Below are 20198 nucleotides of genomic sequence, written 5' to 3'. Positions count from 1 at the left end.
GACTCTTATCTCCAGTAAAGCACTAGAAAACCAGAAGTGGCACTGTGGCTCAAGCAGTAGAGTGCTCACCTTGAGCTGAAGAGCACAGGGACAGCGCCCAAGCCCAAACTTCAAGCCCCATGACCAACGAAAACAAAAAAAAAATATTTAATCCATCTTTAACTAAAGTATTTTAATTGCTCTTTTTATCAATTGTCATTTTTTAAACCTTTTAAATGTAAATTTAAAATTTGTATGTGAGTTGAAAAATAATTTATTCCTTGCTCTGGACATTGAGGAAAAAATGTTTAAGACTCAAATTTAAATCTGATTCTAGGACTGGGAAGGTGGCTCAGTGGTAGAGCTCTTGCTTTGCATGCATGAGGCCCTGGGTTCGATTCCTCAGCACCACATAAGCCAAAAAGAAAAAAGCCGGAAGTGGAGCTGTGGCTCAAGTGATAGAGTGCTAGCTTGAGCTGAAGAGCTGATGGACAGCGCCCAGGCCCAGAGTTCAGGCCCCATGACTGGACCCTCCCCCCAAAAAATCTGATTTTATTTGCATTTTAACTCAGTATTTTAACTCAGTATTCTAACATTGATTATATTTAATACATTTCTAATTATAAATTACTGATCATGGATCTTTGTCAAGAAAAACTGGGTATTCACTATTATTAGTTAATGATATAATAACCTGAATTTTTCAACTGTAGAGAGAAACAAGAATATTAGTGCAACTCAGTACTTCTATTTTTCATCACTCTCACTGAGGCTCTGAAGTTGTTGGCTGGAAAGCAATTTATTAGGAATTTTTGTCACATTTTCTATAATGGAAATATATTGTTTACGTGATTATGAACAGGTACCAAATACATAGAAAAAGTCTTAACTTCATTTAAATAGATCTAATATGGCTCATATCTCACCCTTTTATGCTCTTATTCATGTTGGTTCTTCTAAGAGGTTTCTCTATACATTTCTTTCTTACATGTTTTCTATACCATGTATTTATTATTATTTTTGTCCATATAAGCCAAAGGTATATTTTATTGAGAAGATTCTGTAGTGTTTAACAAAATCCAGGAGCTGATAGATCTGAAAGTAAGGAATGAGTAAAACCATTAGTAGGCAGTCCAGAAGTGCTTCCTTTCTTTTTTTTTTTTCTCTCTTTTCTCTCTGGGTACCAGTTTTTTACATCCCTTCCCCAGACTTGCTTTCTTAGCCTTTGCATATAGATAACAAATGATAGCAGACCCATAATTCTTGAATTTATACCCCTCAGTTTGAGTTACATCCACTTACACTGATTAAGTCCAAATTCCAAATTCCTTGGAGAGAACATCTGGAGCAGTTTGGGTCAAGGATTTATTTATGACCTAGTCAACTGGGGCTGGCAGAGAGGATGTAATATTAACAACATGCCTGTCAGGGGAAAATCCCTGGTGGAGTGTGTGGAGAAGAGAAGGGCAAGTCTCTGAAGTATGCTCTAATCTTTTATCTGGCTTTCCTGTGAAACCATCATGGCTTTATATGCCTGTCATCTTTTCTGGTTGAATTCTTCCTTACCATTGCCTCCCCCATCATGGAATATTCATATTGTGTCACTAACTCACTTAGCCATTATACAGACATCTTATCTTTTAGCATTATGTCTCTAGTTTTTCTTTGTAGTCATCACTAATACTGTAAAACTTAGAAATATTGAATGTATATGTACATCAATATATGAAAGTATGTACAGATTCTTAGTCAATGTACATATTTGCTTGCTTGATAAGTACAAATAAGTCTTTTATAATAAAGCAAATATAAACTATATTTGTAAATATATAGATTTATTTTTGTGGTACTGGTGGATGAACCCAGAATCTATTGGATGCCAGATATGTGCATACCACTAGAGTTATATCAAGTATTATTCTTGTTGTTTATGAGATTAGGTTTTTCTTGTTACATTCAGCCAGGTTGGCCTCTATTTTACTTCTTCTTGTTTTAAGAAAGGGCTTAAGGTCTTGTTATATTGTACAGGCTGACTTTCAACTCCTAGGCTCAAGTGATCTTCCTACCTCAGACTCCTGACTAGTTGGGACTTTAAGTATGTACCTTTACATCTTGTCAGTGTTAACTTTAAATGACAATGGACCATTTTTTCTTGTGTAAAATCAGCTTTATTGAGATAACAATTCTCATACTACATAACCCTGTTACTTATTTGGCCCAATTTAGATGTTTTTATTATATTCACAGGTTTTAGAACATGTCCATCCATCTAAGAGTCTTTATATATATTACTAGTAATTTAGATACATCTAAATTAGATACAATCTAAATTAGTAATTTAGATATATACCTAGTAGCTGAGAATTAGAATTTCTTGTAACTCTTATGTCCATCTGTTCTAGATTTATTTGTCAAGTTCTGTATCTTTTGTGAAATGATCTGAATAGACATTTGTCTAAAGAAAATTGTTAGCTGCTTTGCTAGTAGGCACAAGAAAATGATAGCATCATTATTCATTAACAAGATACATTTAAAGACTATAATGATATATCATTTCCCATCTACTACAATTGCTATAATTAAAAAGATAGAAAATAATATGGCTTGGACAAAGAGTGGAGAAATTAGAATCCTCTATTTCTTTATAATCCCCCATTCCAACATAGAACTCATAATCTGTGGCTATCGTGATGTTATTTATGAACTGACCAGCTCTTCGAAGTCATGAGCCATTGAAATTGTTTTAAAATAATAATATCCATAAATCTATAGATGGATGAAGAAATATAAACATTGCAATACTATAACTTGAACTTTTAAAATTCAATTTTGAAGAAATAATAACTGAATTATTTTTAAAAGAATAAAGTAATATGCATATATATTGTGATCATGATAAAAAAATTCATACATGATAAAAAAGACTTTCACCAAAAAGAAAGATTATTTCTTCATCACTTGGCATTGATGTGGTAATTCAATGCCCTTTAACATAGTGCTATAACATTTATGAGATATCAACAGAGAACACTGATATATTCATGTGAATTTTTGTGCTAAATATAATTCATATTCCTACACTGTATACTAATGCTTTAGTTCATCAGTAGTTTTAAAGATTCATAAAAAATAATATGAACATTTTTGACCAATATTTATGCCATATTAAATGTTATTAAAGTGTCATACTGGATTATTTAAAGAAAATAAAAAAAATCAAATTTATATATCCCCTTTGTATTTTATCAGCAAGCAAGAAATGTTCAACAGTTTGCTTGGCAGTCTTTGACTCACAATCACTAGCAGGTGCTAATTGGTAAAAGCAAGGAATCTTGCATAAACACCTTTCTCCACAAAGAAAGTGTTGGGCTGCAAAATCAATGTCTTTAAACTTTATAGGCTGTTTACGAAATAGGCTTTTCATAGAAACAAAATGTCTGGCTTTATATTAGCCTTGAAAATATCATTTGTAATTGAGTAAGTGATATTTTCCAGACTTAGTTTTACATTTACTTGTATTACTTATACAAAAATGTCTAACCAGTTCAAAGTTTTGTGTAGTTCAGATTTTTGTTGGATAATTACTGTCCAACGAGCAACAATACCACCAATGTATAGGCACAGTTTTATATTTACTGTTCAATGAAAATGTGCACCCTTGTAACATTACAAGGTCTAACTTCATAGAAAATTTTGGTGTTGTAATAAACTAGGAGCTTAAAATATAAAACTTTAAAGTCTTACAAATTAAAGAATTGTACTATTTTAATATTCTGAATAACATAATCTGTACATTATTAGTTTTTAAAATGTTCATTCTTTATTATAATCATAATATATGTTATACATAATTCTGCAACAAGAGATGAGTAATACTATATCATAACAAATTATAAATTATAATCATTCAGAGCTGGTTTAATATATATAAAACCATATTTTATGTACTTTTTTGAGTGATAGAAAGATTGCATATATTCAATAATAAAATCTTTAACTGGGTGCCATTATTTTACAGATATGTTCACACCAAATTAAAGTTGCCATTTTGTCTAGAAGAATGTACTGTTGGGGCTTGGAAGGTGGCTCAGTGGTAGAGCGCTTACCTCGCATGCACAAGGCCCTGGGTTTGATTTCTCAGCACTACATAGCAAAAAGAAAAAAAAGCCGGAAGTGGAGCTGTGGCTCAAGTGGTAGAGCACTAGCCCTGAGCTGAAGAGCTGAGGGACAGTGCCCAGGCCCAGAGTTCAGGCCCCACAACCGGGCACCCCCCCAAAAAAAAAGAATGTACTGTTACCAATTGCATTAGTAGGTTTCAGTGAAACATATTCTTAGCTTCTTTATTGACTATTCCACAGTCAACATACTGAATATTTAATGTATTACACTATAAGATTTTTATTAACTGTTAATCTACTAACAAAATATTAATTCATTTGATTTGGCTTGGAGTTTCACTATTTTTTTCTTCTTCTTTGATTTGGTTGAGACAGACTAGTGACAGGGAATGCATGCTGAAGCTGACAGCCTCACTTTATCAGGCCCTGGAAAACAGCCTTGAGTTCTAGCCCCTCTCTAATTCCTCTCATGGACACTCTTCTTCAGTAGTTACCAGTTCGAAGTTAGGACATTTTTCTAGAAGTAGAAAATCATGTCTGAAGGATTTCTAACCAGTCCAAGAGATTAACACAGTGGAAATATCTGTGTCCTTAGCCTGGTCACTACACACCCCTCATGCATAGGGACCATATGTAGTACGTGTGCTTAAAATTATGCGATGACAACCTTGTACATGTTCAGATTCCTTTCAAAATTCTGCTGTCATAATCACTCATTTCCCTCAGATTAGCCTGCTATCATTTCTAGGAGCACCTATATATCTGAAGCCTAGAAAGCCGAACTTTTTTTTAATTGTGAAAATTCCGGAAAGCTGAAATTTTGTAACCATGCAGTTGGTTGAGCTACCTAGGTTTAGCCACCCTTTCCTTTAATGCTGTAATTAGCTTTCTCTATTAAACTCATATCATTCTATTTTTCTTTTCTTTGAGATGCCAAGAGTCTGCAATCTTCACCTTCAAGACCACCCACTTGGTAATATGGCTTTTTGGATGCTTGCTACTATTTAACACTGTTTTGCAACATTGAATGGCAAGATATTTTTATCAATATAAAAATGAAGGATTACTTTTGAGGGAAAACTAGGATTAAATTAAGATTTTTTAAATAAGTATTTTATTGTGAAAATACTGTACAGAGAAGTTACAGTTACATGAGCAAGGTAATGAGTACATTTTTTATCAAGCATTGTGGCCTTCTGCTTTGTTTTTCCCCTACCATCCTCTCCCTCTCACTTCCACAACTCCATTCGCCACCCCTACAATGTTTACATAGGGATAGAGGTTGACCCATTGTAACAATGAGATGTACAACACACTGTTGAACAATGAACTTTACAATTTAATTTTGACTATTCCAATTATTCTTTCCAGATTTTTCTTGATTCAAGAGTATCCTTTACATGGATCTCAGCCATTTAGGGTATGCTCGGAGCAAGGAGTGAGTCAAAACATTGTCACATTAAAATGTGGAATGTGTTCATTTAGAGGCATGGAACTTGAAGCCGGATAAGTATTCAGCATTTGACTTCTATCATTTTGGTGGTATAAGGTGTTATGTGATAAAAATTATAACAAATTCTCGTGTGTAGGACTGGGAAGGTGGCTCAGTGGTAGAGTGCTTGCCTCACATGCATGAGGCCCTGGGTTGGATTCCTCAGTACCACATAAACAGAAAAAGCTGGAAGTGGTGCTGTGGCTCAAGTGGTAGACTGCTAACGAGCAAAAATGATAGAGTGCTCAAGTGGTAGATTGCTAACCTTGAGCAAAATCATCTAGGGACAGCACCCAGTCCACGAGTTCAAGCCCCAGGACTGGCCAAAAAATTAGGAAAAAACTCAAATTCTCATGTGTAACTTTAATTGGCTTTTATCTACAGTGTTAGAATTATTTAGCTTTCTATACAAAAATTGTTCCAGAACATTCTGCTTTACCACATGTTCAGGTTAGATTTGTAGCCAGAGAAAATAAGGTGATATATAGAAAATGTGAGTCACATAGACAGCTGGTTAGAGCTGTCTAATGAGAGCCTGGCATTTACTTTATTTGAATGTTATTTGAACTGTTGACTGATGGTGATTGACTAAAGCCCCAGCATAATCATTGCATTGGCTAAATTTTACCTATTTGTTACAAAGGCAAATTCCCAGGTTAGATTTTAATTTTGTGTATGTCTACAGTTCCTTACAGATTAAATGTAGTTTGTTTGAACATTTATTTCATACATTTGTATTGACATTATTAAAAACTATGAATAAGTGAAACTGTTCTGGCTGTAAATTTGTCCAAGAAACATTTGTTACAGTGTATCAGTCACCATGCTAAATATTAAGAATTTAAAAACAAACCATGGGCTCTACTGTCAAATTCTCAAATAAACATTGGTATGCAAGACTGATATTAAACAGATAATTATAAAATGTCTAAGTGGTCATTTATAATAAAGACAGGTGTAAAGCGGTAGGTATCTAAGTGGGAGAGAAAAAAATAGGCACAAGAAATGACTAGAGACACTTAGGTATGATATATGTAAGAAAAAACACTAAACACATTTGTTGGGATATAATTCAATAGCTTGTATTGCATTCATTTAAAGTACATAATCAAATGGTTTTCTTTAATAAAAAAACAAAAATCTTACTAAACTTGTGCAACCACCACCTCAGTCCAGTTTTCAAACATTGTGAATTGTGGCCGGGCGCTGGTGGCTCACGCCTGTAATCCCAGCTACTCAGGAGGCTGAGATCTGAGGATCATGGTTCAAAGCCAACCCGGGCAGGAGAGACCGTGAGACTCCTATCTCCAATAAACCACCAGAAAACCGGAAGTGGCGCTGTAGCTCAAGTGGTAGAACGCTAGCCTTGAGCTGAAAGAGCTGAGGGACAGCGCCCAGGCCCAGAGTTTAAGCCCCAGGCCGACAAAAAAAAAATAAACAAACATTGTGAGTTGTGATAAATATTTTTTGAAAGATATTAAAGCCAATAAACACTAAAAATTCAGCTAATTTTCTGCATACAAAAAATAATTGAGTTACACATGGAATTCACTGCCTAAGAGCGTCTGTTGTGAATTGCTTTACATGATTCAAAGACAGTTGCAAATAATATGCAACATGAAATTTATTATCTTTCATAATGATGCTTACTAGAGAAATTAACTAAAAAGAAAGTTTTCCAATTTCAGTAAGGTTCAATGTTATACTTGATAAAAACAAAATAAATTGAAGCAACAGCAATTAATTTTTTACAAACCTATATTTGTGCTTAATTTTAGAAGATAAATGCATAATTTATGAAATTCATACCAAATTCACTTCTTGTAAGTTCAAAAGCATATCTTACGTCAAAAGATATTTATTGATAAAAGTATTTTATAATAAAGTATTATTTTAGCATTCTCATTTTTTAAGACATTGTTGCCTAACTTAACTTAGAGGTTTGCTTGTCTTGGTGCCAGTACTGGGGCTTGAACTCAAGGTTTTCCTGCCCACAGCTGGCACTCTATCACTTGAGACACACCTCTATTTCCAGATTTCTTGGTGAATGGGAGATGAGTCTCCTCTGGCTACCTTCAAGCCACAATCCTCAGCTTCTTGAGTAGCTGATAAGTGTGAGCTACTGGAACTGGACTATTATGTAACTATGAATAACTGTAAGTTTTAGGAGTCTGAAGCATTATTTTCAAGTACACACATATAAATACAGTATTTTAGTGAATATATTTGAGCTAATCAGTACTCATTTGATCTGTTATAAAGAAATGTCATAAGTTCTCCACGTACAGGTTTTACTTCTGCAGCGTAATATGAAATTGAAAAGTTGTACTTAGGTTATACCAAACCTAAATAGAGAGAAGAATGTAAGTTAGAAGGAACACAACCTGAATTAATTAACACATCAGTATACTTCAAAATAATGAAATTTGAGACTAATGTAAAGCAGGGCTTATTCAACCATTTACATTAAAAAATGAAAGATAGTTACCTAATTGAAATATAATTTTGGAACTTGTAATTGCATTAAAAAGGATTATGATAAACTGAAATGCATCAGTTTGTGTTAATAATCTTTATATTAAAAATTGCAGTTGACTCAGGAGGCTGAGATCTGAAGGTTTGGATTCGAAGTCCATGAGACCTATCTCCAATTAAGCACCCAAAAGCCAGAAGTGGAGCTGTGGCTCTGGTGGTAGAGTATCTAAAAAAAGTCAGGAAGAGTGCCCAGGGTCTGAGTTCAAGCCCAGAACTTGAACACACACTCTCACCCACACTTGAAATGTAGTGATTTACAGTGAGCCAACACAATAGTAAGATGTTAGAATATAAAACTTACATAGACTCCTTGACTTGTTTACAAATACTAGAATTTTATGTGTAATTCCTTGGCAAGTATTTATCCCATCTCTAGTTTAGTTGTGACAATCTGTGGCTCCTAATCTGCTTTAAATTTTCTCATATTGAATAAAAATAGGATCTAGTATTACCCACACTGCTTTAAAAATATGGTACCTGGAACTAAATTAATAACTCTACATCTCTAAGAGTGGAATACAATAGTCATCCAGGCTCCTGTCATTGACACGGTGTTTTCTTCCTTTTTAAATTAGTGCGTGTTAACTGTGCCAAGGGTTTTCATCATGCTTTTTTTTCCACACAAATAGACATGGCACATTGATCAGGTTTACCACTATAGTCTCTACTTTATTGTTGAACAGCTTTCAGTGAATTGGCTTATACCATCTTTATAGAGACCATGCATTTCAGTGCTGTTCACCTCCATCATTCTCTTTTCTTTTACCCTTCTCTCTCTTTCTCCTAGTCACTTTATTGCACCTATGTTCACTTATATATCATATCTCTGTATATAGATATGTACATATTTTGGCCTAGATTCTGTATATGATAGAACACATGCATTCTGTGCATTTCTGAACATAGATTATTTCACTAAACAAGATATTTTCCAGTTCCATCCTTTTACTTAAAAACACCACTATTCTATTCTTCTTTATGGCTAAATAAAACCCTATATGTATATCTACTACATTTTCTTTAACTTGTCAGGGAAAGGAATATGTCTACTTTTGCTATTTATTCAGAAACAGCTGCAAATATTTCACTTTGTGTTGTCTAGTATGTAACTATGAATCTTGTTATATAATGTGATTTTGGAGGATTTAACCAATTGCTTTCTGTTCATAATCATGGTTTAGTGGTTATATATCAGACAATATTAGCTAACCTACTCTCCTTTTATAAGTATGTTTTTGTAGAATGATCTTAAAATAGGATTTATTTTATTCTTGTTTTCTTTTTGATTTTTTTACAATCATATTTGAGTACTTGTACAGAGAAGGTGCCATGTAGCTAAACAGTTGATTGGTATCACCCTTCAAACATCCTCACCCGCTTCAGCTCAATCTTCTTTTACTTTTCTTAATTTTGTGGTGGATACAATGAATTATTGACTGTGTTCTTCCCCCCTTACCTTCTTCATTTGTCTACTCCTTTCCCCTTGTCACCTCAATTATTGAATATACACATTTCCTGGTGTTGATTTTGTTGGGCTTTCACCTACTTAGTCTTTCTAAAAGATTATACTATTGGAACTCTTCTTAAAATCTATTGTACTTCAGTTAAGTCATTTGTAACCACCTGTATACCATCCAATGTGCTAACTTGTAGAATTATAGGTACACTCTATCTCCCAAAAATGAAGGAATCCATACAACTAACCTATGTTTCTATGAGTCTGGCTTAATTCACATAAGAATGGATTTAATGTTTTTAATTGTAGTCAGTGCACTTGTGTTAGATACTATTTTGTTATCTTTCTTTTCAAAGGAATAGAGGCTGGAGTACAATGATGTTCATTGTTTTACATTCATTAACTTTATATGCAGATCTTTCTTCTGTGAGTTTTCTAGTGCAGACTGGGGATGTAGCATAAAAGCAACTACTACAAGGCAGAATAAGCTTGGATGAATGAATTTACTCCTACAGTGGAAATTTTCTGTGGAGCAGAAATGAGATGCGTGCCTCACAGAAGAGACATTTGATGGAAAAGTTTTAGAAGATGATGGAAAGCTTTCAAAGAAAGCAATTCACTTTTCAAACTTTGCTCACTTCATGATTCTTAACAATTTATCTTCTTTTTTTCTGTTTAATGTTGCTTTTTACTGGCAGTAAATGAAGGAATTTGTGGAGATAAATGATTTTCAATCAAATTTACTCCATCATTTGCAGCCAAAGTGTCAATCAACTGCTAATAACTGGTCAGGAATTCTTTTTCTCCTCCCAGCATTCTATCATCCATATACTTTAAAACATACTGTCAAAATAACTTAGGCAACTCAAATTGCCCAACTGGAGAACCACGAAGTAAATAAATGGTGGTTATTTGTTTTTTATGTATTACAAATTAACTTTGGTCAGATTTAAACTTACCTGGTCAATTTTGGATCTTGGAAGTTAAATGAACATCTAAGCCTGTTAATGTTTAGAAGCAAATAAAACTCACGATGGCTTATATGTTACAAATATGTTTCACTTGGGTGGGAGAAATTTCTGGTGTATGTGCATCGCATGGTGATGTGATGATATAGTTAATAATCTAGATTTCAACATGGTTAAAGGAGAATTTTAGGTCTTCTCATCTAATGATTTAATAAATACTTGAGGTAATGGATTTGCTAATTAGGTAATTTGCTCTTTATTTATGTATATACATAATGAAATGTCACACTGTATATGATATATATGTATATATGTCAACTAAAATTAAAATTTTAAGACACAAGGAAAGGAATATGTATAATAAAAATTGTGACATGGAAATTGGATTTTTATTCTGCATTTTATTGTGGTTATAATTAAGACTTTAAGCATATACAAATTAAAGGTGGTTAAAGGTGGGTGCCAGTGGCTTGTGACTATAACCCTAGCTATTCAGGAGGTTGAGATCTGAGGATCACAGTTCAAAGCTAGCCTGGACAGGAAATCCCAGGCAACTCTTATTTCCACTTAGTTGGCAAAAGGGTGAAAATCTAGATGTGCCTCAAAATGGTAGAATGTTAGTCTTGAGGTCAGAACTTCAGGGACAGCACCCAGGCCCTGACTTCAAGCCCCAAATCTCAGTACTGCACAAAGAGAGAAAGAGACAGAGAGACAGACAGACAAAGAGACAGAGACAGACAGAGAGACACAGAGAGACAGAGACAGAGAGAAAGAGGGGGAAGCAGAGACAGAGAGAGACAAAGTCAGAGACAGAGACAGAGACAGACAGAGAGACAGAGAGGGAGAAAGAGGGAAAGAGAGGGGGAAAGGAAGAGTAAGAGAGAGACAGGGAGAGAGAGGGGGAGATGGAGATGGACAGGGAGAAGGAGAACAAGGAGTTGACGAATTTATACAGAAGTTTACAGAGCAAATCGTCTTTTCTTTTTTATTGTGAGAATACCCTACAGAGGAGTTACAATTACATGGGCAAGATAACGAGTACATTTCTTATCAAACATTGTAGCCTCCTCTTTGTTTCCCTTTCCCATCCCTTCCCATACTCTCCTCTCCCCCCACCTGACCCTCCCCCCCCACACACCAAAGATGTAAAGCTTGTTTTCCACATAATGACTTGTACATCTCATTGTTGCAATGGCTCCACCTGTATCCCTATTTAAATGTTTTGTTTTTTCCCTTCCCCTCCACAAATTAAACCAACATCAAATACAGTGAAAACATGGCTTATACCGTGGGGGAGGGACATAAAAAAGCAACAAAGAAATCATCTTATAAATATGTTAGAAACAATTACATGAAAGGAAAAAAAAAACATTTGAATACTTATCTTGGGGTTCATTCCCCTAACATCAACCTAATTTATGTAAAGAAGAAAACCTAACTATGACCAAGGAAACCATCAGTTAGTATTGGAAAATGAAGACATCTTAAAACCATAATCCATTTTATAACTAACATTTCACAGAATTAGTTATTGGAAATAATAACCAAAGAAAAGATACAATTTTTAGGGGGACTTTTTTTGAGAGACTAATAAGCAAAAAATTATTTTTAGAACAAAAGTGAACAAATGTGTTCTCATTTTCTGATCCCAAATAGTGTTTAAACAAAAATGAAACAGAGAGAGACAGAAAGATACTGAGCAGGAGACAGAGACATAGAAAGATACAGAGACACTGACACAGAGAGAGATAGTAAGAAAACAACAGATATTGAAGAAGTAAACTCAAACAGTTATCTTAATATTTGCAAAGATGAGAAATATAGCCCTACCTGAGGAATGAAAGAAGAGAATGTAGATGAAATGAAATGGCAGTAAAAGTTTCTGAAATTAGAAATATGGTAGAAAAAAGATTTTAAATATCAAGATAAACTTGGGATAAAAAAAAACTTGCATAAATAAAGCCAGGCGGTGGTGGCTCACGCCTGTAATCCTAGCTACTCAGGAGGCTGAGATCTGAGGATCTCGGTTCAAAGCCAGCCGGGGCAGGAGAAACCGTGACACTCCTATCTCCAATAAACCACCAGAAAATTGGAAGTGGCACTGTAGCTCACGTGGTAGAGCGTTCGCCTTGAGCTGAAGAGCTGAGGGACAGCGCCTAGGCCCAGAGTTCAAGCCCCACCACTGACCAAAAAAAACAAAATCATTTTATATGCTAAAGAGCCTAAGCAAATAAATGTGATAATTACAGGATAATTACAAAAGCTGACACAGTGTCAAGAAAACACAAGTCCATTTCTTGGTGGAATGATTGTCAAGGAATTTGGGAAGACATTTGAATGCTACTGGGCATAAATATTTTTGTTTATCTTTACACTCATATAGCTTTCCAGCTATCTATTTGTACTGTTAATGTATATATCACAGTCATACTCCAGGAAGAGCTCACCTGGTTGTCTAGACTGAGAATGAGGAGCTAATTTAAACTGTTTTGCTTCAGTACTTACATGCAATTTTTAATTTTTACTTCTGTGAATTCTTAAAGGTTACTTTGCATACCTTCATGGAGTGGCCCGTTTGGTTTTGTATGTCAGTGTTTTCAGCACCATAATTCGTTTATTTCAAAATGTTGCATGAACTCTGTGGATGGCTACTTTGAAAAACATTAAGTTGGGCATCTTCCCTTATCATGTCTAATAAAGTTAAAACATTAACTATCCTTGTGCAAAGGAAAGGAGGAGACTATTTTTCATTCAGTGAAAGAATTACCTTTGTTTTGTGTTGAAGTGAATTGAAATCTTTTCAAGTGTGAGAATGAAAATGGAGTTATTTTCTTTCATGCATTGCTCAGATGACTACTTAGATAATTTTTTTTCAGGTTTTTAGATCAGTGATTTCAAAGCTTTTTTATGTTGTGATATGCTGCATTGATATATTGCACTTCTATCATTTTGTGTGGGCATTGTTTTCTGTTTTTAAAATTAAGTTAATGATTTGTGATTCATCAAATAAGCGGCAGAGTAAAATCTTACCTAAGTGTGGAGTTCTTTTTAATCTCATCTTGTTTATATTTAGCTACAGAAGGCCTCCTGGGCTCTACAGTCAAAGTTTGATTCATTCCTAAGCCTTTGTCCCCAGTCAATCTTTTTCCTACTGATCAAGAAACCACTTATTCTGTGATGCTTATGTGGCCTAGCAATCAGGGCTCCCCAGAATCATTGGATGAGATAAGTAGCTGGCAGCAGCCACCAGGGATCTGTTTGTTTCTCCAAGCCCCACCCTTCTGAGGAAGCCAGGAGAGGCTGTCAGAGATAGTGTGGGTGAAGACCAGCATAAAGATCTCATAACTTGTCTACTTTGCCTTGAACTCCCTGTGTAAATATTACTGAGCTTATCTTAAGAAATTATTTTAATCTTTTAATTAAGATATTAATGTGTAAAGGAGTTTCATTGTGATATACCCATGTATGCATAATGTATTTTGATCTTATTTACACCTGTCGTATTTTTTCCTTTCTTCTCCGCCCCACTTTTTTCCACAGTTTTAATGTGTTTTATTTTTTGAATTTTATACATTCATGTAATATATTTTAGTAATTTTCATCCCTTCACACTCTCCCTTCTAGTATCAGAATAGTTTAAAATGTCATAATGAGAGCTAATTGTGAATTTAGAAGTAGAAAAATGAGGTTAGGAAATCAAATATGGAAAAAATAGCAATCCAAATCACTAAAACTATGGATTTTTGTGTTTAAAAATATTGGGTATTTACCTGAGCACTAGCAGCTAGTGTGTATAATCCTAACTAGTTGGAGGGGGGAGGGGTTGAGTTAGGGAAGATTACAGTACATTTGAGGTCACCCAAGGGCGGGGGGAGTTCAAGAGACTTCTTCTGGGGCCTACAATCCTACCTTCATGGAAAACAAAAGAAGTCAATTATGGTCCAGGAGCACACCCAGCCAGGAAACAAGACCTATCTCAAAAATAATCAATGCAAAATATAGCTGGAAGTGTGGTTTAGTAGTATAGTGGCTGGCCTAGCAAACATTAGACCCTGAGTTCAAGCTCCAGTATGGAAGAAAAAAAGACTAATCAGTCACTACATCACAACCTCAAATCTTACACAAAGTTTAGATAGGAGGTAAAATTACATATAAAAAGTATAACTTCATCACTTTCAGAAAAAAATATAGACATGTTTTGATAAGCGAGGGAAGAATTTCTTAACAAAGACTCAAAAGCAAAAGTACATTTAAAACTTTTCTGTTAGGTATATAAAATATTCTGTTGTAACTTTTATTTTGATTTTTGATTTCTTGAATTGCCAATTGTCTACCTAGAGATAATGTATTTTTAGTTAATATTTGTATACCTTTTTCTTTTTTATATTTTAAAATTTATTTTGCTATAAAGATGCTGTAAAGAAGGGTTACAGTTACATGAGTAAGGCAATGAGTTACATTACTCGTTGATCATTGCTATCTTTTCATCAGCTTTCATTAGAAGATTTTTTAAATTCATTATAATGAAAGATGTAATTTTACAGTTTGAAGGCAATCCATACCTGTCAACAAGGTATATACCACATAGGCAAATAATAAAAGCTCATAAATCACACCAAAGAAGTACAAAAGACACAAACTACTATGTTAAGTCACATCAATAGAGCCATTTCACAAGAGTAAACAGAAGCCAAGATAGAATGTTGCTTTCTGAAATAATAGTTAATAATTAACATACTGTTATGACATAACTGTCAATGGTTAACTTTATGATGGTATAAAACCATGTAGATAGTCAGGAGATAGTGGATCTCTCTTGTAGTCCTAGCTACTCAGGGGGCTGAGATTTGAAGATCACAGTTCAAAGCCAGCCTGGGCAGGAAAATCTGATACTTTTATCTCTAGTTAACCACCAAAAAGCCAGAAGTGGAGCTGTGGCTGAAATGGTAGAACACTTGTCTTGAGCAACGTAGCACACAAACAGCACCCAGGTCTCAAGTTTGAGTGTCAGAATTAGCACCCCCCAAACAAAAAACAAACAGCAACAACAAAACATATGTGTTCACTTCCTAAGATGGAATATATTTTGATTACTAGAACCATAATTCACTTATGATATTGTATATTATAGATAAATGCCAAATTTTGTACTAATTGATGTTTGATGTGAAATGAAACCAAATTAAAATATTAATTTAATGGCATCCTAAAATTTGTTCAAAAGTTTTAGTTTGGATATGAAATGCCCTCCAAAGATTCATATACTGAAAGCCTGATCCTCAGCCTAGCAACATTTATAAGTGAGCATTGAGAGATGACAGAGTTATGAGGGCATTATAACCTAAATTGATGGACAGTACATGTCTTTGAAGTATATATCTAGTTCATGACACTTTGTTCCGACCCTCTTATTGCTTCTGTGCTGCCATGAAATGAGAAACTTTGCTGAAACATGAGTTCCCATCATGATGTCTGTGTTGACGTGGACCCACAGTAGAATAAAACTTCTGAAATAGTGGACCAAAGTCAATCTTTTGTCTTTCAGTTCAAAGTTGACTAACACAAAAGTGCATTTTGAAGTACAGGTTATATACATATATGTATATGCATATATGTACACATACATACACATACTTACAAATATACTTATATACATATTGCTAAACCCATGTACTTAGAAATTGCTACTGACCTTCAAAGTTAAATGACTATCTGATATATAGAAAACTAACAGCAAATGGATATTTGATAAGCAATCTAAATAGCTTTTTGATACTAAGGTTCAAATTTCAATATCATATTAGTTTCAAGGGCTAAAAGAATTCTAGGCTTATTTCCACTTAACTAAATAAGTCTGATCATTCTCTGCATCCTTTGGAGATTAAATATGAATGAGAATCGCTTATGGTTTCCCATGGAAACCCATTAAGGGGCCTGTGGTCCAGCCAGGTCCTCTTACATCTGACATTGCTTAATGTGCTTTCAGTGTTTCATAGATGCCCCACGACTAAGCACTAATTTGTCATGTAGAAGTCACTTACTATGTGTATTTTTTATCTTCTTAATGCTGTCTTCATACTCAAAATTCTTCATTGTAGAGTTGAATAGAATCTACATACCTGCTGATTCATTTTTCATGGAAGTTTTTTAATATAAATTACAAAGTAATCACAAAGAGGAGATTACAAAATAATCACAAAGAGGACATAATGATTGATAATTTTTTTGTCTGTACTATTTGAAGTTAATTAAATTTCTGCTACTTCTGTCCATTCTGCCCATATAAGTGGTTTTAACTTAGTAGAGGGATGGTAAGTATACAGTATAAATCTAGGACCATGGATACTTTCAGCAAAGCATCATTACCTTTGACAATATTTTTTTAAATGCAGATTTCTAGATCATGTCTGTTCTGATTCACTATGCCACTATATCTCAGAAAGGATCTGGAGTGTCACATTCATTCCAGTGTTGCCTGGATACTGTGGGTACTGATGGACCTGCATGGGAAGCTTAGTTATCCTTAAGATCTGGGGGAAAGTACCTACATTTTCAAGGACACCACTACTTAAACCAAGTGTTCAGACTATTATTTCCCATTGATGCCACGAAAAATACTCATTTGCTGTTTTCTGGCTTCAATGTTTCAAGAATGAAACAACCAACTCTTAGTTTTTCATCAATGTTCCAGCTGCATTGCTCTTTCAGAAAGAGGGGCAAATATGCCTTCTTCCTTTGCCTACAGCAATACACCTGCATGAACTTTGGTTGCCAAAGCATTGTATCCTTCCAGCTTATAATCTCCTTGACAGTTTCACTACCTTCAGGCTCGTTTGGGTCATAGGTAATATTATTCTCTACTTGAAAAGTCTAGAAGCTTCACCAATGTGGGTTTTTTAGGACAAAAAGAAGAAAAGTGCAAAACAGAGCAATGATTACATGGTTCAAACATGGACTCTTTATTGATATCTCCTTTTTTACATAAATCTGCCCCAAGCCAAAAGTATGAGTATACATGGGTGGGATTTCTATCATAAGACTCTGTGCACATTCCAATTCTGAGTATTTTGCCATTCTTTCCAACTGATCTAGGTATCTGTTGATTTTCTGTATTAGACAGACTCCTTAAAAGTACAGAATATCAACAATATTGTTAAATACATCATTATAACAACAGCATAACAATATTAGGTAACCTTAGAACAACATTAAAAAAGTATTAGCTAATATTTGTTGTGTGCTTACAACACGTCCTTCTGCAGAAATCATACACAGTACATACGATAGGCATTTTATAAATAGTATATCAGTGATATCATTGAAGTAGTCCCAGGTAGATAATATGATGCATTGTATACATTCAGGTATTTCTATCAGTGGTTACCTAAGACATAGATTAATTATTATTTATTAATTATTATTCTCATTTTATAAAATGGTAGGGAAAATTAGTTTTAGTAATGGTTATTAAATCCCTTCCATTTCTGACCCACTCTGATTCATAACACAGACATACATATTATATATGGGTTTATCAAATAAATAAAAGGACCGTGTTATTCCTGGGCAATGGAGTGGGGAGTGAATGTTAGGATTATTTTTTTGAGAGAGAATTTTAATATAACCAGAGAGAAGGAATAAAGGAAGGACTTCAACAACAAGTTTACAGATGTATACCACCCCTACCCTTTCCTCTGCTTTGGAAATCATTTAGTTCTCTTTTAAAGCTTGGCATTGTCCTTTGATCTTGTTAGGGAGCCTGAGGGAAAGGGCCATCAGGAAAGAATTCAGCACCTTCTCCTGGTGGCTGTGTTTGTGCAAATAAATATGAGAAAGACACACCCTCAACCAAGAAAAACAGCCCTAGAGAATGATGTATTCTAAGGAATATTTGATGTAGGTTGGATTCATTAATTTGGATGTTTATTCTGTCTCCACAGATTTGAGATATGACAGAGCCAGGAACTGTTCAACTGCAGGGCATTTCTTTACCCCAATTAGGTTACTATTGTTTTCTAAAGTGGCAGGTATTTCTAAATGAGTTTTAGTTGGATTAATTACCTTTCTACTTGGAGACTGTATTGCTAGATTCTGAGAGCCTTTGTTCCTAAGTTTAAACAGGCAGAGATAAATAAGTACTGGTACTTTAATTACTGCTCTAGGAATAAAGAAATATTCTTAGTGAATATTAAAATAAACTTTGTTCTTAGTGTTTATCTGTCTCTCCCTCCTCTTTTAAATTTAATCACAACTTCATGGTGGCTCTTCTGTAATACTTTTAGAATAACTTGTCTTCTAAAACAGGATTAAGAAAGAACATCAAAGTCATCTTCCCATGTCATTTTTGCTTTATTTTCAACGCGAACAATGCAGAAACATACAAACCTAAATGTTAACACAGGCTTTTTTTTTTTAAAGTTGAGTGCATAATGTAAAGGCAAATATGTAAAGGCACTGGAGTTTAAAATCAGGGCCCCATGTTCTCACTTAGCTTTTTCACTTAAGGCTGATGTGAGACCATATGAGCCATAGTTCCATTCCCAGCATTTTAATTTCTTAATTGGAGTCTCACAAAGTTTTCTGCATAGATTGTCTTTGAATAGTGATTCCCAGATCTCGGCCTCTTGAAAAGGATGACAAGAATGACCCTCCAGCTCCCAGCCTAAAAGTCCTTTTAGTGGAAGTATTTCTAGAAATGATTTCTATGTACAAAATCAGTTTTATTAGTGATTAACAATCGATATCAGGGTACAGAGTTCAGGATTTACTCTGTCAACTTTAGATTATAACTTTAAAGTCACTGTGAAGTCACTATATTTAATTTAGGTCCACAATTAAGCAAGGGAGCTTGAAACACAGAAGAAATAAGGCTACTCAGGTAACCTTGAAATATCAAAGGGAAATTTTGGTAAATGATTTTGAAGCACACAAAGACTGTTATCTCTTTCTCCCCTGAGGTTAGAGGAGAAAAGAGGAAACGTCAACCACAGTTTAAGAGGATTATGTGTGTGTGTGTGTGTGTGTGTGTGTGTGTGTGTAAGAGAGAGAGAGAGAGAGAGAGATCTTCATTTATATTTAGGATTTCATAGATCTAGTATTATAAACTGGCAACACTCCTCTAAGGAAAGCTTCTGAAGTCCAACTTTTTGATCTTTCCTCAGTCATCAAAATTACTAAAAAGAAAAAAAAAACAGCAGTGAGTCACTTTGTTTAAAGTAAATTTAGCTTTTCTGTTTTTAGAGCATGGTACACATTGCCTTTCCTGCTTAGAGAATGACGGCAGATTTTAAGTCAGATCTGTGTTCTCATTCTTCTCTTCATTCTAAAAGGTTATAAATGAAGCATCACCTGGAAAATCAGCTTAGAAAAGTTACAAGAAGCGCATTAATCATGATTTAAAGGACATAGTATACTCTAGGGTATTTTGGAAGGTACAAGATCAAAATATAAGGTTGAAAAGATCTTTTCCCAAATAATTATATGCTGTTTTTTAGATGATCTTACTACGATTGCATTATTTGGTAAATAGTTCACCTTTGAAAACATCTAATGAAAAATTAAGCATATATAGATATATGTATGTATCTATATATACTCACTTAACTGTTTTAGAAATAGTTCTTAGCTCTTCATTCTTTTTTTTTTTTTTT

The sequence above is a fragment of the Dipodomys ordii genome, unplaced genomic scaffold, assembly GCF_000151885.1.
Source record: "Dipodomys ordii isolate 6190 unplaced genomic scaffold, Dord_2.0 Scaffold90, whole genome shotgun sequence".
Classification (NCBI taxonomy): Eukaryota; Metazoa; Chordata; class Mammalia; order Rodentia; family Heteromyidae; genus Dipodomys; species Dipodomys ordii.
The sequence above is the reverse complement of the archived record's forward strand: the minus strand, read 5'-3'. Positions refer to the sequence as shown.